Genomic DNA, 27,377 nt, shown 5'->3' with positions numbered 1-27,377 from the left:
AGAAGATTGATATGGAGCTGGTACTCCGCCGGAGACCAGGCGCCTCTGATCTCCGCCTTTCCCATGTGGGGACACGTCCGTCACAATTACATGCTCCGGCTGGGGAAGGGAGAGGGATCTGCTGCTGACCCAATCGCGGTCTGTGAGCCACCACTGCAGTTGACTCGCAGTGCCCTCCGAGATCATGACCTGGTCGGACAGGTTGCCCTGATGCTGGGCCCACTGAGACTTCAGGTCCCACTGCAGAGCCCGCATCCGCCACCTTGCGTGATGCACCAGAAGGATGCAGGAGGCCATCAGCCCCAGAATCCGCAGCGTCAACCTGACCGAGACCCGGGATAAAGGCTGAAAGAGTGGAATCAGAGCCTGAATATCCCAGACCCACTGTTCGGGAGGATAAACCTGAAACTGTGCCGAGTCGAGAACCGCTCCGATGAAGAGGAGCTTCTGAGAGGGGCACATGTGTGACTTTGGCACGTTGATGGAAAACCCCAGCTGGTGCAGGAGGTCCGCCGTTGTCTGGAGGTGGCTGACGACTGTTTGGGGCGAGCCCGCCTTCAACAACCAGTCGTCGAGGTATGGGAAGACAAACCCCTAACCTGCGCAGATGAGCTGCGACCGCCGCCATCACTTTCGTGAATACCCGTGGGGCGCTGGTAAGGCAACAGGGGAGCACGGTAAACTGAAAGTGCTCGTGGCCTACCGTGAACCGCAGGTAGCGCCGGTGGGCCGGCAGGACGGGGATGTGAAAATAAGCGTCCTGCAAGTCCAACGCTACCATCCAGTCTCCAGGGTCTAGGGCAGCTAGGACCTGAGCCAATGTCAGCATCTTGAACTTCTCCTACCGGAGGAAGCCGTTGACGTTCCGTAGGTCCAAGATAGGGCGTAGGCCCCCTTTGCCCTTCTTGGGTACCAGAAAGTAGTGGGAGTAACAACCACACCCTACTTCTGGCCCAGAAATGCGCTCGATGCCCCCCTTGGCTAAGAGGGCCGTAAATTCCTTCTGCAGCAGTTTCAATTGATTCCCTGACACGCCGTGGTACTGCGGTGGCACGTCTGGAGGGGACGTCTCGAAGGGGAGGGAGTAGCCCCTTCGGACGATTTGTAGCACCCACCTGTTCGATGTGACAGTGCGCCAGTGGTGGTGATGATGGCAAACCCTGCCCCCCACTGGCGTCCCATGGGCCTGAAAGCTCGGACTAGGAAGGTTTTGAGGCGGATGCTCTCGCTAAATTGAACCTAATCACCATGGGAGACCTCTTCATTAATGGCACGGCCCGCACATGGGAAGACTTAGATGCGAGAGGCGATTCGGGCGCCCTGCTCCTTCCACGCTTTTAATTCCATAGAGTGCGACACGCTTTGAGAGAATTGCTGGGAGAGGATATGACAGAACCCCAAGCGGTTCTGACGTATGATTTTATAGTCTCTGCTAAAACACCGGCCCAATTAATATCGTGCCTTTATCGTATCACGCTAGCGCAAAGGACAGTGCATTATGCCAAGCCACGTCTGGCATGGCAGATGGACTTGGAAACTGACCTCCCTGACGACAAATGGATGTAGTGCTGCGCTGATGTCAAGAGAGTCTCACTTAATGGCTGCCATCGGCTACTGCACTTTAAGTTCCTTAATAGGGTCTATTACACCCCTGAACGCTTGTTCCGATACGGCTTGCGAGAGAGTCCTGGCTGCAAGCGATGCAGAGCGTAGACTGCAGATTTTCATCATTTGGCTTGGCGATGCCTGCAAGTTGCTGACTTTTGGCGGGCGGTTTATGACGAGGTGAATAAGGTTACAGATTTAACACTGACCCCTTCCCCACTACTAGCACTACTGGGATATTCTAAGGATATCGTGCCGGCTCAACGTCGGCCTGTGGATATGGCCTTTCTGGTAGCCAAAAGGTGCGTTGTGCTCCCCTTGATGCGGGGACCGTTCCCGACGCTAGCCAGGTGGTCTCACGACATGCTATATTGCTGCACATAGACAGGACTGTACAGTGAACTGCTCCCTCCCCGTAACCGACCGAAGAATTACTAGGCGCTGTACCTGGAGAAGAGACCTACGAAGTGCGATAGCGAGGCGGGCGACAAAGACCCAGACTTAGAACCGGGGAGCACACGGGAGGACGCACCAATACATGCAGACGTAGAGGCTCGGGCGCATGACCCTGATCTGGAATTTAGCGACTGACTATGGAACGGGTATGGGGGGGCACTGATAATACCAACGTAGCCCATGAAGAGGCACTGTATTGGGTACATGAATGCATCGCTGATCGGATTGAGGTTAATGTTATTGCAGCTGGATAATGTGTACATGCCAAAAGTGATTATGATATTGTTGCTCTACAAATGCCAATTCTTTGTTCTTTGAATGTAACCTGTTGAAATGCTAATAAATAAAATAATTTAATTTTAAAAAAATAAGTCTACACTTTCAAGCCCTGGACCAGGCACAGCAAAATATCCACAGAGTGTTCAATCCTAACATTTTAAGGTGCACAAGAAGACATGTCCTCTCTTTTGGTCGCTTCAATCAAAGGCCATTTCCAAGATTCTGTGATTTCGGAGGAGGATATCAGTAGTACAACGGGCCTCAATTCTACCCCCAGAGAATTAGAGGCCAACGCATCAGAGGATTTCGATCCTGTGGAACCTTCATCTCAAACAACCCTGCAAGTGAGAACTCTCTCCCCTCTCCTTTCCCCCAAAAAAGTGGGTGGCAGACTCGAATACCTCCTTCACATTTGGAGATTGATCACTAAGATCCTTGGTTCTTAAACTCTGTCAATGGGTTTATGATAGATTTGGCTCACATACCTTAAACTTTTTTCCCAAGAGACATGGCTCACTCTCCAAGAGCAACAAAAAATAATAGAGGAGGAGATCTCCTCTATGCCTCAGAAGGAAGACATAATAGATGTCCCTAGAAACTTCAAGATTTATAGGCCCACTCTTTCTTGTAAAAAAGAAAGACAAAGGTTATAGACCCATCATAAACTTAAGAGAACTAAACAAATATTTGGTTTACAGACACTTCAAGAAGGTGGGCATCCATCTCCTTAGGGATTTTCCTCTAGAGGGAGACTGGCTAGTCAAACTAGACCTGAAGTATGCTTACCTCACCATTCCTATGGCCTAATCCCACTAACCCTTTCTTCAATTTGTCTGGAAAAATCACCTTTACCAATTTCAGGCTCTCCCCTTCGGACTCTCCTCTGCCCCCTGGCTGGTATGGAGATCAAATTTGTCTGGATCAAGAAGCGAAATCGGAACTAGCCTGGTGGCTTGAGAACATAGACGCATGGAACGGAAAGCAATCTTTGGTCCAAAACTAGAGTTTATATTAGAATCAAATGCAAGGCTTCATGGCTGGGGAGCTTGCCTTCTCAATCAGAACACTGGTGGTATCTGGTCACAAGAGGAATCATTTCACCACATAAATTATTATTAACTAACAGCTGGGCTTTACGCCATCATGAGCGCACCAAATCTGCGAATCTCTCAAATCTAGCAAAGTAACTTTGGATGTTCTGTCTGGAACATAAGTTCTCTCTCAAAGTGGAATACCTTCTGGGGAAATCTAACATCTCTGCAGACTGGAACTCAAGATTCCTGTTAGATCACATTGGAAACTGAATGTTTCCGTGTTCAATACCCTAAACAAGATCTGGGGCCCTCTAGAGACAGACTTATTTGCGAGCAGACTAACCTTTAAACTGGGGAACAACTTCAGCTGGATGCCTGACCCAGGTGCTCTAGCAGTCAACACCTTACTACAAACTTGGAAAGTAGCCAAGGGGTACGCATTCCATCCCTTTGTCATGATTCAGAGAGTTCTTCAGATAGTGAGGCAGGATCAGTGCTTCCTTGTCCTAATAACTCCCTTTAGGCCATCCCAAGCATGGTTCCCCACCACTCTAGAACTAGCTTGCTACCACCACTTAATTCCTACCCTAGAGAATCTTCTTGAAATTGTAGAGGGGGGAGTTCATCCCCTAATTCAGAACAGGAGTTTAACCCGTCTTGCCTGGAGAGTGTCAGGAGATCCAATGAAATCTCAGGACTTTCGGCGACAGCTGCAACTATCCTCAGAGAGTCTTGGGACCCAGGCACTTACTACAGAAATAACAACATATGAACAACATATGGAGAATCTGGGTACGTTGGCGCATGGAAAGGAACCTGGATTCCTTAGAAGCACCTATTGTTGACATAGTTAACTCCCTTGTTAAACAATTTGATAAAGGCCTCAGCTATAGAACTATCAATTGCTATAGATAGGCTATTTCTGCTGGTCATGTCCTTGTCAATGGTAAAATGGTAGGTAAAAATGTCATTGTTTTTAGAGTGATGAAAAGCATTCGCTTAAGAAGACCTCCTAAACCTAAATATGAAAGCCTTTGGGATGTCAAACTAATCCTTGATCTTTTCAATAACTGGCCTGTTAATACTCTTCTCAATAAAAAAAAACCTTTCCATTAAGCTGGCTACTCTACTATGCCTAATCTCATGCAGAAGGGTGTCTGATGTCAAAGCCCTAGAGATTACGAATAGATCTTTTAACATGCTCAGAGTCAAAATTGAGATTTATAGAAGAACCAAGACTATGTTTCAATCGCTTTTCCACGTTTTGATTTATGCTCAAAACTTTGCGTTGTGGACTGCATGAGAGAGTATGATAGCAGAATGTTTGCTCTTCGCCCTCAGAATGTTGACCAATTACTTATGTCATTTGTTAAACTCCGCAAAGGCGTAACCTTGAGCTCTATTGCTAGATTGGTTAAGACTGTTATGAGTTTAGCAGGTATTGAGTAAAAGACATTTCAAGCTCACTCCCTTGGAGGGGTGCAATGGCCAGTAAATCTCTCTGGTCTGGAGGTAAGTTGGACGACATTCTCAAAGCTGCTGACTGGTCAAATTATAGCACCTTTGCACATCATTATTGCAAGCCTATTGAACATATGTTTGACGTTGTTTTAAAAAGCTACCAACATGCATAATGTAGCCTCCGTTCTTGTAATTAAATTGCCATTCTCATATTAACATGACTAGAGATCTGGATTTCATTAAAGACACGGAGGCTGACATAATCCCTCCCATCCCACCCCTTGGTGGTTTTACAATGATTTAATGCTGTTTTTGTTACAGTTTCTTACTGTACTTTTTTTTTTAACAGTACTTGTTTCATCTCTTGTCCTTTTAGCTTGATAAGCTTGACACTATTTTTTACATTCAAGATGCACAAGTTACTACTTGTGTAACTATATATCTGTAAGAGACATTAGTTAGTGATAGATTCCATACCTTAGAATATCCCCAGGCGTCAGACTGGATCCTTAAATTTTTGCGTAGCAATACCCCTGAGCGTCGGGAGGTGTTGTCCGCGGCTCCGTGTCAGTCGTCGGCGTCGTTAGCGCCGGAATGACGTTGTCTGAGTACTTAGACGCCGCCCATGCGCGCTGACGTCAGTTCTGATACACAGCTTTTCCGCGCCAGATACGCAGAGCCATGATAGAACCAACACTGGTGCCATGAAAGTAGGGCCCTGAAAGGGGATGACCTTAACCCTAGATATCGGTTCGCAGAACGGGGAGGATGGGTGGGTCGGTAAGGAATCTATCACTAACTAATGTCTCTTACAGATATATCGTTACACAAGTAGTAACTTGCGCATCTGAAAGAGACACGTTAGTGATAGATTCCTTACCTTAGAATAGATACCCCAACAATACCAACCCCGGTGGTGGGTCTGCGAACCAATAACCACACCAGAAAGTCCTGGAGGACGGAACGGGCAAAGAAGCCATCCCTCCGGACTTGGCTGTCCAGGCAGTAGTGTCTTGCAAACGTGTGCAGCGAGGCCCACGTAGCTGCCTGGCAAATGTCCTGCAAGGGCACTCCCCGGCCCAGGGCAGTTGTAGTCGCCGTGGCCCGAGTAGAATGAGCCCTCAATCCAACAGGGGGCCCCTTTTTGGCCAAGGAGTAGCATGCCATTTTGTTTATTTGTTGTCCTCCTCGTGTGCCCGACCCGCCTCCCAGCTGAGACGCCCTCCCACTAACTTAATACAGCGCTGCTCGGCTGTAAACGCTGTGACTCGCTCCTCCTCACGGACAGAGTGGTCGCTCCCTGTGCTCCTGGCTGCAACCTGGTATCGTAGCGCCGCTCTGCTGAAGGATCTCTGTCATAACTGCAATTGTCTTCGCCTGCTGTGTGCTAGCGCTTTGCCTTATTAGCGCTCTAGATATTGATTTTGGCTGTGTATTTACATTGTCTGCGCGCCTGCCAATAGCGCTCCGCTCTGCTCCTCCCCCCGCCTCCATTTTGTTTATTTGTTGTCCTCCTCGTGTGCCCGACCCGCCTCCCAGCTGAGACGCCCTCGCCCCTCCCCCTCCACTATCCATATATGACAGGAGTTCCCGCGCGCAGCGTTTACGCGCAGCGACCGCGCCCAATCCGCGCCGAAGGTGCGCCAAAGGTAAGCCCGTCTACGTCCGTCCGCGCCTGGACCGCGCCCAGCGCCAGACCCCCTGGCTCCCGTCCCTCCCAACCCCCCCGCATTTCCTACGATGCCGCCACCCTCCTAGCCCTTAACCCCGGTCGCGCCCCCAACTGCGTCCAAGCCGCTCCTGGACACACCCATGGACCTTTCTCTTGCTACTCCTGCAAATTCATCGGCACCGACAACATCTCCGCTACGACCACAACACAGATTCCCGACCCCAACCACCTACAGTGCATCCTGCTCAACACTCGATCGGTCCACAGGCACGCCATAGACCTATGGAATCTACTAGACACCATCTCTCCAGACGTCGCCTTCCTTACAGAAACTTGGATGAACGCTTCCTCCGCCCCAGACATCACCATTGCCATCCCTGAAGACTATAAGATCACACGCAAGGACCGCACCGACCACACAGGAGGAGGAATCGCTATCGTCCATAAGAAATCAATCCGCATCTCAACCAGCTCTGACGCCAACCTCGCTAACTCCGAACACCTTCATTTCCAGATCCACATCGACCCCAAGACCACACTCAGAGGCACCCTCCTCTACAGACCACCAGGACCCCGCGCAAAATTCAGTGAAGACATCACGGACTTCATCACCCCACACGCGCTCCCCTCCAAAGACTACATCCTTCTGGGAGACCTCAACTTTCACCTTGAAAAGATCAACGACCGCAACACCGCCACCCTCTTAGACAACCTCGCCAACCTCGGACTTAAACAACTAGTCACTTCCCCCACCCACATCGCAGGTCACACACTCGACCCCATCTTCACCTCCAGCAATCATGTCTCCTTCAGCCACACTACGGATCTCCTCTGGACTGACCACAGCTGCGTGCACTTCACCTACAACAAACCAAAACCCACCAACCACCTCCAACCAACTCTGCAAAGAAACTGGAACAAAATCACCACGGACCAGATCTCCGCATCGCTCCTTCTTAACACCCCAGCCCACTCTTCTAACGCAAACGAAGCCGCCGCCAACCTCACCCTATGGTTATCCAACACCGCCGACACCTTGGCACCACTGAAAAAACGCCAAAGCAAACCTGGCAGCAAAAAGGCCTCATGGTTCAACGATGATCTTAAGAAATCCAAGAAACTCTGCCGCTCCCTTGAAAAGGCCTGGAAAAAAGACCCAAACACCAGCACCAGGTACGCCTTCAAAAACGCCACCCGCACTCACCACCAACTAATCCGAAAGGCCAAGAAAACAGCATTCAAGGAACGACTTGACAACAATGCCCACAACAGCAAGGAACTTTTCAACATCGTCAAGGAATTTTCCAATCCCTCGGCCAACTCCAACGACATCACCCCCTCTCAAGCCCTCTGCGACTCCCTAGCCTCATTCTTCCACAACAAGATTGCAGACATCCACAACAGCTTCGACAACCAACCCGGAAACCAACCCACCCTACCTTCTGCTAAACACTCTCCCCCCTTGAACACCCTTAACGACTGGAACCCAATCTCCACTAAGGACACAATCCGCCTGATGAATTCCATCCACTCAGGATCCCCCACAGACCCATGTCCTCACCACATCTTCAACAAAGCAGACTCCGTCATAGCACCGCACCTCCGAGACGTCATCAACTGCGCCTTCAACTCCGCCACCTTCCCGGAAGACTGGAAACACGCTGAACTCACCGCCCTTCTGAAAAAACCCACAGCGGACCCCACCGAACTCAAAAATTACCGCCCCATCTCGCTCCTTCCATTCCCGGCCAAAGTCATCGAGAAAGCTGTCAACAACCAGCTCGCCGCCTTCCTCGAAGCCAACAAATCCCTCGACCCCTCACAGTCCGGCTTCCGAGCAAAACACAGCACTGAGACCGCCCTCATCGCAGCAACAGACGACATTCGAACTCTACTGGACAATGGAGACACAGTCGCCCTCATCCTCCTCGACCTCTCCGCAGCATTCGACACAGTCTGCCACAGCACCCTTTTACAACGCCTCAGAAACATCGGAATCCAAGGAAAAGCACTTGAGTGGATCACCTCGTTCCTCACCGGAAGAACCCAGAGAGTCCGCCTCCCACCATTCAAGTCCGAGGCCACTGAAGTCATCTGTGGCGTACCACAAGGATCCTCACTCAGCCCCACCCTCTTCAACGTATACATGAGCCCCCTCGCGGCCATCGCCCGCCATCACAACCTCAACATCATCTCTTACGCTGATGACACTCAACTAATCCTTTCTCTCACCAATGACCCCAGCACCGCCAAAACTAACCTACACGAAGGAATGAAAGAAGTTGCCGAATGGATGAAACAAAGCCGTCTGAAACTGAACTCAGACAAAACTGAAGTCCTCATCTTAGGTACATCCCCCACTGCATGGGACGACTCCTGGTGGCCGGAAGCCCTCGGAAAAGCACCCATCCCGACAGACCACGCACGGAACCTAGGCGTCATCTTGGATTCTTCACTCTCAATGAACAGACAAGTCAGCGCCGTATCCTCTTCCTGCTTCAACATTCTCCGCATGCTCAGAAAAACATTTCGCTGGATCCCCACCGAAACAAGGAAAACAGTCACCCATGCTCTGGTCACAAGCCGACTGGACTACGGAAACACCCTCTACGCAGGCACTACCGCTAAACTCCAGAAAAAACTCCAACGAATCCAAAACGCCTCAGCCAGGATCATATTAGACATCCCACGCAATGAACACATCTCTGGTCACCTTAAAGGCCTCCACTGGCTGCCCGTCAATAAGAGGATCACTTTCCGACTGCTAACCCACGCACACAAATCACTCTACGACATCGGACCAGAATGCCTCAACTCACGACTGTCCTTCTACACCCCCTCCCGCCATCTACGTTCTTCCAGCCAAGCCCTCGCCACTTTACCTCGCATCAACAAGACCACCATGGGAGGCAGATCCTTCTCATACCTGGCTGCTAAAACATGGAACTCACTCCCCGCTTACCTTCGCCTTACCCAGAACCACCTTGCATTTAGAAAGCAACTTAAAACGTGGATATTTGACAAGTAATCCTCCTCCCCTTTCTAAGCGCCTTGAAACCCTCTGGGTATGTAGTGCGCTATACAAATTCTCTGACTTGACTTGACTTGACCTGAATACACAAGATGATCCACCGCGAGATGGTCCGCTTGTGCACCGCCTCTCCCTTCTTCGTACCCACGTAACCAACAAAGAGTTGGTCATCCACCTGGAACTGGCGTGTGCGATCCAGATAATAAGAAAGCGCACGTTTTGGGTCCAGACAGTGGAGCCTCTCTTCCTCTTTCGAGGGATGCGGATGCGGAAAGAAGGTGGGCAAGGTAATGGACTGCCCGATGTGGAAGGCTGTGACAACCTTGGGCAGGAAAGAGGGTCTCGTCCGCAACACAACCTTGTCCGGATGGACAGAGAGGAAAGGAGGTGTAGAAGAAAGAGCCTGGAGCTCACTCACTCTCCTGGCAGAGGTGATGGCCACCAAGAAAGAAGTCTTCAAAGTAAGAATTCGGAGAGGACAGTTATGGAGCGGCTCAAAGGGAGCACACATTAGGGAAGTAAGTACAAGATTTAAGTCCCACTGGGGCATCACGAAGGGAACAGGAGGGAACATGTGTGTGATGCCCTTCAAAAACTTATTTACAATGAGGGACTTGAACAAGAAAGGCTGATCAGGTAGCCCTAAGAAGGCGGAAAGGGCAGAAAGGTACCCTTTGATAGTTCCCAAAGCAGAGCCCTGCTGGGAAAGAGAAAGAAGAAAGAGGAGAACCTCAGAAAGGGGTGCAGAGAGTGGGTCCACAGCCTTTGCTGTGCATCATGCAAGAAATCTGTTCCACCTGCAGGCGTATACAGACTTTGTGGAAGGACGCCTGGCTGCCAGAATGACATCACAGACTTCGGGAGGCAAGTCAAATAGCTCAACTGTCGCCGCTCAATCTCCAAGCTTGTAGGTGGAGACTGGACAGGTTCAGGTGCAGAACCGTCCCCTGCTGCTGCGACAGAAGGTCCTCCCGAAGAGGCAAACGAATCGGGGGATTGACTGACATGCTGAGTAGCTCGGGATACCAGTATCTTCGTGCCCAGTGCGGAGCCACAAAAATAAGCTAGGCCCGGTCGCGCCTGATCTTCTTCAGCACTCTGGGCAGAAGTGGTATAGGCGGAAAAGCGTACAATAGACCGCAACTCCACTCGCTGAAAAGCGTCTCCGAGCGAGTGCCGCCTTGGAAATTCCAACGCGCAGAACTGATGACATTGCATGTTCTCTTCTGTGGCGAATAGATCTAACCAAGGCTCTCCCCATTGCTGAAAGAGGCCTTGCGCCACGCCCGAATTCAGACGCCATTCGTGATCCATCATGCAACGACAGCTGCAGCGGCAACCTGACCGAGACTCGGGATAAAGGCTGAAAGATCGGAATCAGAGCCTGAATATCCCGAACCCGCGGTTCAAGAGGATAAACCCGAAAACTGTGCCGAGTCTAGAACCGCTCCGATGAAGAGGAGCTTCTGAGAGGGACACAGGTGCGACTTCGGCACGTTGATGGAGAACCCCAGCAAGTGCAGGAGGTCGGCCGTAGTCTGGAGGTGGCTGACGACTGTCTGGGGCGAGCCCGCCTTCAACAACCAGTCGTCGAGGTAGGGGAAGACTGACACCCCTAACCTGCGCAGATGAGCTGCGACCACCGCCATCATCTTCGTGAACACCCGTGGGGCGCTGGTAAGGCCGAAGGGGAGCACGGTAAACTGAAAGTGCTCGTGGCCTACCGTGAACCGCAGGTAACGCCGGTGGGCCGGCAGGACGGGGATATGAAAATAAGCGTCCTGCAAGTCCAACGCTACCAGCCAGTCTCCAGGGTCTAGGGCAGCTAAGACCTGAGCCAAAGTCAGCATCTTGAACTTCTCTATCCGGAGGAAGCCGTTGACGTTCAGTAGGTCCAAGATAGGCCGTAGGCCCCCTTTGCCCTTCTTGGGTACAAAAAAGTAGTGGAAGTAACAACCACACCGTACTTCTGGCCCAGGAACGCGCTCGATGGCCCCCTTGGCCAAGAGGGCCGTGACTTCCTCTCGCAGAAGTTGCAAGTGATCCCCCGACACGCGGTGGAATTGCGGTGGCATAGCTGGAGGGGTCGCCTCGAAGGTGAGGGAGTAGCCCCTTCGGACGATCTGCAGCACGCACCTGTCCGATGTGACAGTGCGCCAGTGGGAGAGGTGATGGTGAACCCTGCCCCCCACTGGCATCACATGGGCCTGAAAACTCGGAAGGTTTTGAGGCAGGTGCTGCGGAGGGAGGTGTGGACTGGCCTCGCCGTTGTCCCCGACCGCCGCCACAGCGGTTTCCACGGCCGCCACCGCGCTGTTGAACATTCTGCGGTGCGTGGCTGGCAGCACGTGTGGGGGCGCCCCTTCCGTGGTCACGAAAGGAGCGAAAAGCACCCGTTTGCTGGCGTGTGGCCGAGAGGCCCAAGGACTTGGCTGTAGCCCTGGAGTCCTTAAAACGCTCAAGCGCATGGTCTGCCTTGTCGCCAAAGAGGCGACGGCCATCGAACGGCATGTCCAGAAGTGTGGCCTGGACATCGGCCGAAAAGTTGGCGGACCCCAACCAGGCGTGTCGTCGAACCGCCACTGTCGTTGCCATCGCCCTGCCCAGTGAGTCGGTGGTATCCAGCCCACACCGGATGGAATATCGCGCTACATCTCGGCCCTCCACAAGGGCTTGGGCAAGTTTAGCCCGGACCTCCTCCGGATATTGTGGCAGCACGTCCGCAACCGTGTCCCACAGGGTGTGGGTGTAGCGGCCCAAGAGACACGCGGTATTGACAGACCGCAGCCCCAAACTCAGGGACGAGAACACTTTCTTCCTGAATTGTTCATATCTCTTGGATTCCCGATTGGGCGGAGCCGTCGGGAATGCGGTCTGGGAAGTAGAGGCCTGGATAACCAGGCTCTCGGGGGTAGGATGGGTGGACAAAAAGCAAGGTTCGCCCGGGGCTGGGTGGTAGCGTCTGGCAACGTTCCTGTCCACAGGCGGACCTGTGGCGGGCTTGGACCAAGTGCCCACAAGAACGTCACACAAGGCCTCATTGAACGGCAGTGGAGGCTCACTGGAGCTTGCCTACGGTTTGAGTACCTCAGTGAGGAGATTAGTCCTCACGGCCGCGACGGGGAGCTCAAGGTTTAAGGCCTTGGCCGCCCTCGTCAACACTACACTATATGCAGCCCCCTCCTCCGAAGCCACGGTGGGAGGGGAGACAAATCCAGTGTCTGGCGAAGTGTCAAACTCCAGTGCTGGAGGGTCCTCAGACCCCTCCCAGTCACCCGTCTCCTGTAAAACAGGTGCAACAGACGGGGCCTCCTCGTGGAAATAAAAATCTCCAAAGGCCGTCGGAACGGGAGCCCAGCGGCGCCGTTCCGGCGCCAGACTCGGACTGAAGGGAAGATTGGGGACGGCGGCCACAGTGGGCGACGCCGGTGAGGTCGACCGGCGACGACCCGGGTCCGGAAGCGGATCCGGTGAGGTCCTGCGGCGCCGGGACCGAAGTCGCCGGCGGCGTCGGCGTCTGGGCCGAAGCACCCGACCCGCTAGGGCCTCCAGTCGGGACTGTCGGGCCCGGTGGCGCCGCGGAACCCGACTGAGGAGGGAGGGACCTCTTGGCCATAAGGTACCGCTCGATCTCCTGTGGCGACGCGCCGTGCCCAGGGACCCGAAGGTGTGGGGCAGGGCGCGACGCTTGCGACTCTGTCAAAGCCGCGTGGGTGGGGTCACCTGAACCCCCGGCTGCATCGTGCAAGCGTTGGGGTGGGTCAGAGGAACGATGACGTCTCTCCGACCTCTCATGCGTCTTACCTGAGGAATTGGATCCTGACGACCGATGTCCACTCCCGGAGCTGCAATGACTCAGACTCCGACCCGCGACCGGTCCCTTGACCTCCTGTGGGACCGGGACCTGGAACGGCGTGGGGCCGACTGCCAGAGCTCGAGTCGCTTGCGGGACCGCTCCCGCCTAGCTTTAGACGTCAGGGCCTGGCAGTCGGAGCAGGTGCGGTCGTTGTGGTCGAGGCCTAAACACTTCAGGGACCGGCGATGGGGCTCGGTAACCGACATCAGTCGGTCGCACTTCGAGCAGGGTTTGAACCCGGGCATCCCTACCGGCACCATTAGAGTCAAAGACTCGAGAAGAGAAATGATCAAAAGATCAAAAAAGTTTAGTCAAAAAATGACTAGGAGTAGAGCTTCTCCGCATCTGCGCTAGCTGGCGCGAAAAAAAGAAGAACTGACGTCAGCGCGCATGGGCGGCGTCTTAGTACTCCGACGATGTCATTCCGGCGCTAACGACGCCGACGACTGGCGCGGAGCTGCGGACGACGCGCAGGAGTATTGCTACGCAAAAATTTCTGGATCCAGTCTGACGCCTGGGGATATTCTAAGGTAAGGAATCTATCACTAACGTGTCTCTTTCAGATATATTTACTTCTTTCTCTTTTCAGGTAACGCTCCTTAACTGTGTGTCGTCTGGCCTTTGGTTTTACCTTTGTTATTCCTTCTCCTTCATCCTGCTCATCAGAAGATCATTTTGATGTTTCAAGAGTCATGAACTTATTTTCCTTCACATTTAAAAGAGGCAGATTGTTGATGGCTCATGCCTTTTTATGTGTTGCTATTGTTTTATTCTGGAACCTTTTAATATTGTGATGTAAGCGGCTGCTTGGACTGCATTAAAGGAATAATGCATAATGTCAGCCTCCGTGTCTTTAATGAAATCCAGATTCTCTAGTCATGTTAATATGATAATCTCAATTATTGGCTTAACACTTACACCCATGATAGATACACTTATGTACATCTCGATAGGGAGGCATAGTAGGAGCACGCATCTTTTATAATGTGTTTTATATACTTGAATGTATTCATGATTTTAGTAAGATGGTAGAACTATACGATCCTATTACTTTCGTAGTACTGTTAATCATTTATACTGTCTAACAATTGTTGCAGAACATCTATTCTACTCTAGAATAACAACTGTTCAATAGATAATGATTGAAAACGCCCAGCTTGTTTTATTTGGTGTATCTCTCTGAGATAAACCAATCGTTCAATCAATCAAACAATTTGTAGAGCGCGCTACTCACCCTGTAGGGTCTTAAGGCGCTGGGGGGAGGGGTCTGTTACTGCTCGAAAAGCCAGGTCTTGAGTTGCTTCCTGAAGGAGAGGTGGTCCTGGGTCAGCCGTAGGTGGGTGGGGAGGGAGTTCCATGTCTTGGCTGCCAGGTGGGAGAAGGATCTTCCTCCAGCGGTGGCTCTGCGAACGCGTGGTACGGCGGCGAGGGCGAGGCTGGCCGATCGTAGCTTGCGGGTGGGTGTGTAGAAGGTGAGGCGGCTGTTGAGGTGCTTTGGGACCATGTCTTGGAGAGCCTTGTGTGCGTGGGTGAGGAGTCTGAACGTGATCCTCTTGTTGACGGGGAGCCAGTGCAGGTCTCTTAGGTGGGTCGAGATGTGGCTGTGAGCGGAGGCGTTATGTATGCGCTGGAGTATTTTCTGTAGTTTGGCCATGGTTCCGCGCACGAGTGCCTGGGTGACTGTCTTCCTAGTTTCGGTCGGGATCCAGCGGAAGATCCTACGGAGCATGTGCAGGGTTTTGAAGCACAATGATGATACGGCGTTGACTTGTCTGGTCATCGAGGGAGGAGTCCAGGATGAAGCCCAGGTTTCGTGCGTGGTCCGTTGGTTTGGGGCAAGAACGAGTGACTGACCGAAATGTAGTACATTGTTTCCACGATCCAGAGGGATCAGGGTTGTCATGTTCTGAGGTTGCCAGAAACTATTCTCTCCTTGGTAAGAGGAGATTATAGTGGCACTGTGAGCTAGCTGACATAGAAAAGCTAATATACCCGATGGGTGTGATCAGAGTTTGTCTGACACCAATCCTACAGTGTATGTTATCTAAACGTGCAGATCCTGTATATTTTCTAAAGGAACTACACAACAGCAGGAAGATATTATGCAATAGATTAAACTCATGTATTCTAAACCAACAGCCCAAATTCATAAGGGCAAGAAATCTCTAATGCCTTTGATGTAAATGTAAATGTAAATGTAAATGTATAGGCATTTATATAGCGCACTACTTACCCGGAGGGTCCCAAGGCGCTTCGACCGCTGCGAAACCCTTCCTGGCTTCCCTGAGAGATGGTCCCTTAATGGGTATCTCCAGGGTGAGACCAGGCATCCCCGGCGGTCTGGTGGGGCCGTTAGTGAAGATGAGGCAAGCTGATGCCCAGGGTTGCCGAGTGTGATCGCTGATCAGAGTGGGCACCGAGGCGAGAGAATTATCGAGTCCGCTGACCCTGGTCCAGAAACCTGCCGCGCCGGGAATCGAACCCTGGTCCCGGGCCGTCCTCTGCTCTCGGGTCTGCCGCCTCTAACCAGTGAGCCACACTACTTTATGTAGGCAGAGGCACCAAGCAGGGCTAGTCACTGTCCTCGAAAAAATCTGCCATTGCCATGGAGCGATTGGCAAGCTTATTCAGACGCCAGGGGCCAGTCTAGGGGTTGCCAAATGGCAATTTATAGGAAGCGGTATCCCTGTATGCAGATGACACATTGGTGCATCTCTGTGACGTACAGAGAGACTTTCGCTCAGTAATGGAACTACTGAATCAATCTGGCACCTTTTCAAGCCTGAAGCTTGAACGGAAGCAGAAAAGGCGGCGTTGTCAAATATAGGCCTGGTAGCCTGACATGTCCCATTATTTGGAACGTATATCACTTGGATGAAAATACCATACTTGGAAATCTAGGGGTGGCACTCACAGGGATGCGCCAATGGTTGACCTTTTGTAAATCTTTGCCCCTCCCTCCAACGAGCATGGTGACAATTGGTTTTGTCCCAATTATTTATCACTTTTCGGCACTCAGAGTGATCCTACCCTAGTTTCTTTAATAGCCTGAATAGCTGAATGGTCTAGTCTCTGACTTGATATGGGGGACGAGAAGGAAACGGGTGGCTCTGTGCAAACTGTACAACCCAATGTAAATGGGCAGCCAAGGTGCCTTGCACTATGGATTGTACTATGCAGCAGTTCAGTTGCAAATGTCTATGAGATGGCTGTCTATAGCCCTTAGCTTGGGGGGGACACAATTATGATGGGACCTGGAGAGTAAGTCTCTCTTAGAAAGGATATTGTGACCTTACAAACCGGAAGTGTGCACAGCAGGAAGACTGGCCACAGATGCTAAAGACTGCTGGCACAAATAAATGCGACTCGAAGGGGGCTCTGTGCAGTACTCCCTGAAACCACCTGTGTGGTCACACCCGACTCTCAACAACATAATGCACTACCACAACACTAGTCCGTGGGCAGAGGTGGGAATTATAGTCCTGGGGGACTTGTATACACACAGAATGCTTAAGACCTTTCAGGAGTTGGATACTAAATATAGTAGAGGGGGAAGGCATTACAAACTTACAACGCTCTTGACAGAGACAAATAGCGGCTACATAGGGAACGGAACAAAGGGAACCACCAAAAGCGACTGCATTCCATCTACTCCTCACTCATGGCAACAACGGGAGGGCAGTCACATTGATGTATTGGGCATTACTGGAGACCCACACTACCGTATATCCAACACTCAGAAGTGGATGAAATATGTTGAATAAGACTTAACAGACAATGGGAGACCGATTTAGAATGTCAAGAGGGTGTCCCAAAAACTCCAGACTCAAGTACACCTGATTCAACTACATACATCAAACTTATCTGACCTCAAAGTTGATAATTTGTAATGCAACCATGCACAAAACATAAATGTCCAAGGTGTTTGCGCTTAGAGGCAGACTTATCACATGGTCTGGGCCTGTCTGGAAATCACAGAGTTTTTGGCCAACACAGTATCACTGATGTTGGAAATAATAGGTAAAATGCTAACAGCGGTCCAGATTCAATGCATGTTGGGGGTGCTTCCATGCTCCAAAAAGAATAACTATGCTATGACATTTGTAGGCTTAGCCCAAGTTCTGACTAGAAGACATGTAGCATTGACATGAAAATCTCATGCAGCTCCCCCACTGAAGTCCTGGTTGTGGTATCTCCGCAATTGGGCCACATTTGAGGTCGAAATATGGCTCTCTCCAGGGACTCCCAAGAGACACATGGGATTCGTACACTGGAAACATTGACTAGTAAAACCTAAGAGACCGTCTTGTACACCCCAGGGGGGACCCAACAAATCCATCACCTTCAATGGGGATATTCTACGACCTGTAATCGTGTGGGGGCGGGGCACATTAGGCCCATATCAACTTAAGTACGATGGGAGAGACACATAGGTGCGCAGTTTTTACCATCCAAACACTGCATTCTCGCTCACTCCCCCCCCCTTAGATGGGACACACTGCAGCAGTGATAGAGCTGTAGACGAGGCTCAGGCTATTCTGGAAGTACACGCAGCAACTCATCCTGGGGTGGAGGGGATGGCGAATTAGGGAGGAAAAAGAAATGAGACAATTGAAATTCACACTGCATCACCACGAATAAGCTACTACAAAATTAGTAGAGTTTTAAGTTGGCGGTTGGGGCTGCGTTAGTAGCTAAATTTGAATCATGACAGGTGATACCTTTCTATCTAGCATGGGGTGGAGGCGGCTGAGGACTGGCTGATAGGAATCATCAAACTGGGGAATAAACAATCAGAGATATGCCAATGGCATATATACCAATGTAAGAAATTCTTGTCCTTTATACAGATCTATAAAAAAAGGCAACAATGAAGAATCAATTCAAAATTAGATTTTCTCGATTATGGCTCAAGGAGTGCATTAAAATTCCTGTAAGTCATTAGGTTTTAATCAGAACCATAAACAAGTGAGAGACCAGAAGCTTACTGCTACAAGGTGCTGTTATGTTTGGCTGGAATGATGTAGGGATCTACATTGAATCTATGAGTGGAGGTATTTGGTATTCTGTGTGAATAATGAATTGCTACATGCATGTAGAAATGGAGAGTAAAGATTTTTTTAAATAGTTTTAGGCTCTCAGAAAAACTGGTTAGATATTTATTCAATGTATCACAATCTAGAACATATGTTCAGTGAGACAAATTAAATTCCAACAAACATTTTGGATTACGATAACTCATGCCCCCGTCATGAAGTTTTCTCATCAATATTTCATTGCAAATGTTGCAGTGATATTATCAATGATGTCATGAGTGATGTAATATGTGCAGTAATTAGCAGGGCATAGCGAGGACACAAGTTAGTTACTTTAGGACACAAGTTCGAGTTACTTACGATAACTATAACTGGGAACTTTCTGCATTCTGTAGAGCTGAAAACGTTATGTTTTAACTGAACATTTCACCTAACCATAACATTACTTTAAACTTTGGTTTATTCAGTAAACTTCTAGTTTTTTTTTAAAGTAATATTTTATAACCATACATGAAGCCAATGATGTAAGCAGCCAACCCAGTTGGCTGTCTGCAGCAAGGGGATTGGACAGCAGGCCAGGCCTAATGCCCACAGGCAACCAATTCTCCCCAACCCCTTTCGGGGATAGATAGATATATGCAAACTACTTTGCTTGTGGTAATATTCTGTAAAATCTATATTGCAAACAGAAGGAGATGGATCATTTCCATTTTAAAAATATGGGTCTGAAGCAATGCGCCCAGCTTCTATTGCACAACAGATTTTAGACATTGAATGTTTTACAAGAGAAATAGTCTCATTTAAAAAAATGTATAATCAGGCGTAGGAAACAATTTTTAATGTGTTAAACTTAAATGACAGGACCTAGTACCACTTACTCTTAACTTTATACGTAACTATGACTGTCAAATGAATTATTTTAATATCTTGTCAATATGTCTTATTTATTTCTGCACTACAATGCATGCTTTAATGATTTTTTGTACCACAAAAATCTAATAAAGCTTGATTTGATTTTGTACATCTATATTTGTATATGTGTGTATATATATATATATATATATATATATATATATATATATATATATATATATATATATATATATATATATATATATAGATCAAAGCTACCAAGTGCCCACAGGCAAGGCATCACTTGAGCAGCAGTAGTGGCGGGTACAGCACACCTCAACACATCGATATCTCTTTCCAGCTCTCATGTCTTCGATGTTCAGCCTGACGCGTTTGAGCCTTCGCTCTCATCAGAGGCTCGATTTGAGGTAAGCATTTGGACACTCCCACTTAACAAGATGATGGCCCACCAATGGGCGGTTAAAGTGTGTCCTGCGCACTGCCTGATGGGATCTGCAGTTCATTTCTTTTAGCTGTTGTTGATTGTACAGCCCTTGGATGGATCTCGGGGTGCGCGGTGTGTCTTTATCCCTCAACTGCTGCTTCACAGAATGAGCTCGGCATGATTCAGAGTTTGTGACCCCCATTTTCTTTGGGAGTGGTGCATGCCTTCGCGGCTGGGCTGCCACGTAAAAATCAAAGCTACCAAGTGCCCACAGGCAAGGCCTCACTCGAGCAGCAGTAGTGGCGGGTACAGCACACCTCTGATGAGAGCGAAGGCTCAGAAACGCGTCAGGCTGAACATCGAAGACATGAGAGCTGGAAAGAGATATCGATGTGTTGAGGGTGTTTCAAGCGATCTCTTAGTTAGTAGTATTGGGAAGCCCTGTACATGCGAATAAGTAGTCAGAACTTCAGTCGTCTTCGAAAGTTTTATTGCACTATATCTTTCTTTTTGCTGTATAGATAAGTATTCGAAGGAGGATAAATAGGAAAACGATAATTCCCTCAAGGATGACTCTTATTAAAGTCCTAAGTTCCCTGCATCCTCCTCCTTCGTGTCGCACCACGTCAAAAACCGGCTTCCTTCCCGAGGTAGGGCGTCCTACCTCGTTTTCCTATTTATCCTCCTTCGAATATCGCTTGAAACATCCTTCTACAAAGAACTCACTATCCAGTAAGACGATTGTAAATACTTTAAGCAACTTGCCCTGAAGAAGTCCCTTGAGGACGAAACGCGTTGGCTGCGAACACACGTGTTTTGCCTGTACACTTTTTTTTGGAATAAAAGAAAAATCACGACAAAGAAAACCTGCGTCGGTTTATTAACATTGTAGTTTTACAATTGTGTGGTGCACCTTTGCATTTTTGTATTTACAGATTACATTTATGTCCATACAGGTACATTTGCGTCTTAAGAATTCCTAGTGGATTGGCCCCCCCTCAAATATACACCCAGGGAATAGTTACACATCATAAACGTCTCATTCATATTGTGAAATACTTTCAAATGGCTCCCATACCACTGCTACAGACTAATTCAGTGCAACAAATATCGCTTTCAATGGTGCTATGTCTCACCATGTTCCATGGATTCAGAGGGGAAAGGAAATACACTGTTTTAGTACTATTACACGTGATAGCTCTCCTTGAGGCCTTACACTTAATGTAGTACACTTGAAATGTCAATCAAGACCAAGTGGGCTAATCCATTGCTTCATGGTGTTCTGAATGGAGAAGGATACACAAAGGCCATATACTAAATACTGGAGCTCTGCTTGTAACAGTCAAGCCCAAGGGGGCTACTCCACCCTGGGAATATCATCACTGGGCCTTTTCCACAGGAATTTAAATTTATCTCCTACCATGTTCCAAGTCTACATGGACTTGAGTCCGTTTTCAATGTTGTGTGCAATTGAATCACATGAGTGTATTTATTTACCGGTAAAACAAACGCTACATGATTTTGGTAACGCGCCGGGCTGTTTGCGGCCTTATTGAAGGATAATTAAATATTGAGCGGATTATTGCATTGAGTGTCGTCTGGACTTTGAATACACACACACACATATATATATATATATATATATATATATATATATATATATATATATATATATATATATATATATATATATATATATATATATATATATATATATATATATATATATATATATATATAAACACACATACATACACACACAACTGTATACACACTCGCATATAAACACCCAACAGCCTCGGAGTTAGAGAGCCCCCGAACCTTCAAGGTGGCTTCCGTGTACGGGGGCGAAGCACTCAGTCACTCAACAGCAAGAAAAAAAGCACTGAAGTCCAGTTTGTCACCACCAAGTGTTTAATTTTGTGGACTGGCAACCCTCCATTCCTTTTCTTTTCCTTACCCGTGTAGGCTCTGCAATAAGCCTTGATCACAGATGAGCAGGTTTGGCAGTAACGTGACTACGAGCTGAAATATATGGCTGTCATGTGACCAAAAAGTCTTGAATCCTATTACATCTACAATGCACTTTTATATTAAATCCAGCATGATTGTGTTCAACTCAAGTGCACTTGCATAAGTTTGTTTAAAGTGGCAACAAGTCACTTTAGTGCCAAACCTGCTCACCTGATATATATATATATATATATATATATATATATATATATTTTGTGGGGGGGTTTACTAATTCGGCATTACTCTTGTAATGATGAATTACTTATAAATTAGAAACTACGGGTCATATGTATGAACACATTTTCCCATAGACACAGAATAGGTCAAACCTGTTGATACATCTGGCCCTACGTTTCTAAAGAGGGCTGGAATAGGAAGAAGACCCTGTATGTTTAAAATCCACTGTAGATTACAGTTTAATCTGCAGTGCTTTTTAAACATAGAGGGACTGCTCCCTCTTGGAGCCTCATTTTAGAAACCACTGCAGTGCATACATCTTGGCGCTCTTACATACTCTGCTGTGATTACTGCACAGTATGTAAGGGTACCAAGGGGTATGCACTGCAGAGTGACATGCAGTGGTTTCCAAAGTATAGAAACCATTGCATACCACTTGGCAGTGGTGCCCTTAGGAACTTTGCAGTAATCGCTGCAGAGTACGTAAAGGCACAGAGGGGTACATGACTGCACTATTTTCTTAGTGCAAAATGCATACTGAATCCATTATTGCACGCGAGGGAGCATTTTGCACTAAGAAAATATCACCAAATCCCATTCCACCCCATTGTTGAAGGCCACTGTATGTCGTTGAATTGTAATGCAATTCTGCCGAGTTCAGTTGAATCAAATCCTCCCCAACCCTAATATAAAGCAGATCTTTCACCTTTCTCCAGAAATTCCCAAAAATATTAGTCAAATGTATATTTCAATAAGTACGTGAAAAAAATATAATAAAGGATTTTTGAACTACATGTCTCTCTCTTAACACAGTTTTTAAGTCGAGCCTAGGCAGAGCATGTAATGCCTCTTCGAGAAATGTTGTATTTACTCTGTGGGCTTACAGTCGCCCATTGCCTTTTTATTCATCCCTTCGATTGTCGTTCAAAAATGCTTGCTTGCTAATAAGGTAATCCTTCCACTTTGTCCCTCCTTTTTGTGTTTTGTTTCCTCCCACAGAACACCGGCCAATTACTGCTAACATTACGCTTCTGTGTTTATGTGTTTATTTGGGGGACTATTTTTTTCATTGGTTTCTGCTCATGTCACTGTTTCTTGGTCTTCGGTTGTTTAGCTTCGGCACCCATCACTTAATCATCCCCATCCCATTCAAATACCAAGATGAAATGTCAGACACTTTTTTTGAAATCGCCTCTTAAATTTGCTCTGACTTCGAAGTGCGAGGATTTCCCCCAAACCCTTTGCTTTGCTGCTTAAGTGAGCCTCGGTCAGCGGACCTTCAGCAGCCCAACCTTGCAGGATAGTTGAGGGCAAAGCGTAGGAAACTCCTGTCGCACTTTCTCTGACGCTTGTTTATATAATGTGAACTTCAGCTACGCAAAGGTGTTGGAGTGCTTTACATGAGCGCTAGTTACATTATACTATGTCAGATTAACTTTTGGGAGCATTTATATAGCGCACATACTCAACTGACCCAAGGCACTGACGCGCTTTACAAAAGCGAGCACTGGTTAGATTACACAAGATCAGGGACTTTTTTTATGTTTAGGTACGGTGAGATGAAGTGATGCCATGCCGCCCCTGTTCATTATTTCCCCTGTACCTGGCAAATGGAAGCCTCCTCACATATCACTGCATGCACCCCCTACTGCCACTTCCTGTCGCCCTACTCCTCCTCTCAGAGCCCTAATTCCAAAGCACATTCACAGCAGCTCCCCAGGGACTGAGAGAATTATTTTTATTATATAATGTGAACTCGAATGATCCGTAGGTATTGGAGCATTTATATAGCGCACATACTCAACTGACCCAAGGCACTGACGCGCTTTACAAAAGCGAGCGCTGGTTATATTACACAAGATCAGGGACTTTTTTTATGTTTAGGTAAGGTGAAATGAAGTGATGCCGATGCCGCCCCTGTTCATTATTTCCCCTGTACCTGGCAAATGGAAGCCTCCTCACATATCACTGCATGCACCCCCTACTACCACTTCCAGTCGCCCTACTCCTCCTCTCAGAGCCCTAATGTCAAAGCACATTCAAAGCAGTTCCCCAGGGACTGAGAGAATTCTTTTTATTATATAATGTGAACTCGAATGATCCGTAGGTATTGGAGCACTTTACAAACGCGCCAGTTACTTTACACAAGGTCAGGTTGATTTTTTTTTCTCGTTATTATGTGCGCTGAGATTAAGTGATGCCAACGCCGTCCCTGCTTATTCATTATTCCCCCTCTAACTGACAAATGGGAGCATTTTGTTTTTGTTGCTATGTCCGAAGATTCTATGACCCAGGGGGCTGGGAGAGAGGGTGGGGCCTGGGGCTGGTAAATGGTGCGAGCAGTGTATTGAATGGAAAACTCTGGAGAAGGGTGCCTGTTGAACAGAGACCTGGGTGAGGAGGGATGTGATGTCTCCGCCAGTGAAAAGCACTTCACTGCTTTTTTTCATAGGCTGTTCAATACTCTAGTGATACAGTCGCAAACAAAAAGTTATAGTGTTGTTGACTTATTTCGAACCCCTTGTGTTCCTGTCTGAGTGTTAAAAAACCTTAGAATGTGTCCATAAATATTTCCTGAGGTAAGCATGTATTCCTGAATCACACTGATCACATTGCATGACCCAGTGTGTAGTCAATTGTATCGCTCTGAAATCCCTGTCGGCACAACACCCAGGATAATGTGCTGCATGGATAAACACTTATAAGGGCCCAAAGGCGACAACTATCTGCATTGCCAATGCTTGTTGTTATTATAATTAGGGGTAAAAAATGTGAAAATAAATAGTTAGAGATACATTCATTTTTCTTTAAGGTAAAAAATAAAACAAGAATGTCTGTGTCTACCTTTAAACACTTTACACCCCTTCACATGCAGTGGTAAAAATAATCATCAAGGCCTTGAATTTTATGTGATACATCTGCAACAAATAAAATGCAACCATACAACCAGCATCTAGGTGGGAAGGCTCTACAAACGTTCACCACCTCCCCCCCCACCCCAACAAAATTTGGTGATGTCCTTGCCCCTTCAATGGACCTGCAGGAGGAGGAAAAGGGGTAGGTAGCGAAAGAGAGAAGGAGAGGGAGAGAGACGAAGGAAGAAAGAGAGAGAGAAATAAAGAGAATGAGAATTCCCCACCGGGGTACGCCACAGCTAGTCTTACCATGTTGGGGTAGCAGGGGGAGGCCCATGAAACCCCCAAGCTCCCCTGCATGTACTCAAAGCAGGTGAAGCATGAGCCGCATTGCTCCAACCCTGGGGGAATAGTTTTGTTTTCCTGCCTCGGGGTAGGGATAATCAAAGCATTATCCTGACCGAGAGCACGGGCAGGGAAATGCTTTGTTCTCCCACCAGGCAGGAGCAGCTTTGTGCTCACGTCCTGTGGGGGAACCTTACATTTTCCCTGCCTCAACTCGTGGCCAGGAAAACAAAAGGTGTCCCGGGGGTTCGGGAACCTGGGACACGGTTACGGAGTCTCCCAAGGGAATGGGGTCCCCAGGGCCATAGCATGGCTCAAGGAGGTGGAACATGCTGTCCCCCCTCCCCCCCTTCAATTGAGTTATTGGCCCCGGGGGATGGCGCCTCCAGGGTCTCTTTTGGCCCAATGAGGGGGGCACGTGGTACCCCTACCCTTGAATGAAATGTCAGCCCCATGATGCCCCTCCTCTTTAAGATATCGGCCCAAGTGGGTTGGGGTCCCCAGGGAGAGGCACCTATGTGGTGAAGGGGGTTAAAGATGCAGGAGTCGGAATTATTTAAAAAAACAAATACCATGGATTTGTGGATTCTCAGTAAATTCACAGCAACATTTTAAAAAATACAATTTTTGGCACCAGGTGGGATCCCTTTGGGACACCACCACCAGGCCTAGGGTGGGGTCAGGTATCCCTACCCTGTCCCCTTATGTCTTTTTCTTTTTACGTTTCTTTAGGACTCTGTACTCAGAAGGCTGCCACCACTGCCTGGATGAGGTGGTGGCAGCCAATCAAATCTCAGGAGAAATTGGTTGGCTCCACAGATCATCTGCGGCGTGATATATATATATTTTTTGCAACCTTCATTTTTACAAAACTACTGAATGGATTTACACTAAAATACAAGAAAGCCCTCTTTCTGGCTCAAGATCAAACTTTTTGCTAAATTCGGTAAATCCTTTCAGCAGTTTGGGCTTTATCTGCGTCTAAAGTTCGTATGGGAAAATTAATCCGAAAAACGCGTATATATATATTTTTTTTTTACATGTTTAGGTGCAGAAAATGCTGCGATATAAAAACTAATTTCACAGTGAAATGCGAGGTTAAGGTAGCCACTAAGGTAATTTTGATAATAAAACGCTGGTAACTAATGTTACCAATAACCAGCTTAGTGGTACTCGTATTGTCAACCTCAGACCGAAGAGCTAGCCCACCCAGTTGGATTTCAGACTTTGAGGCTGAACACATCCCGATGCACCCAGGTGAAGTAACTGATTAGTTTCTTCACTGTTTTCATACAGGAACAATTCTTGTAAAGTTCTAATTTGGAATATAGCACAACTATAAGGATGAAGATCTCAAATTTAATGAAAGCATGGAATAACAAATGCATCACTAAGTGACAGTGTGAGAAACCTAAAGAAATGTAACAGAGAATGTCGACCCAGACACCCTATTTTTATTTGTTTAAACACCCCATTATCTATAATACATCTTAAATTTTGCAGATTACAGCATCTAGATGCATACTCAAACTCAAGCCTATCTAACCTTTTACTTCTCTTGTTATATTTCCTGCTATAAAAATCTGCGGCCCAATAAGAAGCTGCTAGTTCTGCACGCGAAACCAGTCGCAAATCCCATACAGAAACTAAAGAACATTCTTATGAACATTATTCGCTCTTAAAACCTTCGTTTGTTTGAATAAACTAACTGGAGATCACAGTCATTAAAACAAATGAGGCTTACTTCAGTGAATATCAGCAAAACAATACTTACCTTTGTGGCTAAATTTTGTACAAAAGTGTGCAATTATATTACACCAGACCTTGCTATAGAGCAAGTAGGCAAAATGTTTTGAAGATAAACTAGAGTACATGATGCAAAACTACTATATAGAATGGGTTAGAAATGCCTAAATATTAGTCTATATCTGAAAAGAATCTAGAAAATAATTACAACCAGCATTCACCTACTCCCCTTTAACACCAAAATTAGGAAAGATAATAGATTATTCAAAGACCAAGCAGAAAAGTTTATGAAAATATGGCATTTTTCCAAGTCAAAAGCAGAATGTATAAAGCAAAATATTGTTCCAGATTGTTAATTGAAATGAAAGCTTTTTTGTGCCAGAATTAGTAGAATGATTGAATAGTGAAGATCTAACAGACTCAGGTGAAGATGTTTGGAATGCACAGCAAGAGGTTTTCTTTCTTTTTCGGTTGTTGCTTAGAAAGAAATGGCTTATAAAAAGTTCTGCAAACT

General features: G+C 47.7%; 1 protein-coding gene across 6 annotated transcripts in view; it reads right to left on the bottom strand.

Annotated features, from left to right (window-relative positions):
* NF1 (neurofibromin 1) overlaps positions 1-27,377 on the bottom strand; it is a 2,008,692-nt gene that overhangs the window by 866,619 nt on the left and 1,114,696 nt on the right. The window lies entirely within an intron of this gene.

Source organism: Lissotriton vulgaris, chromosome 2_1 (genome assembly GCF_964263255.1).
Source record: "Lissotriton vulgaris chromosome 2_1, aLisVul1.2, whole genome shotgun sequence".
NCBI lineage: Eukaryota > Metazoa > Chordata > Amphibia > Caudata > Salamandridae > Lissotriton > Lissotriton vulgaris.
This window is presented reverse-complemented; position numbering and strand designations above follow the sequence as displayed.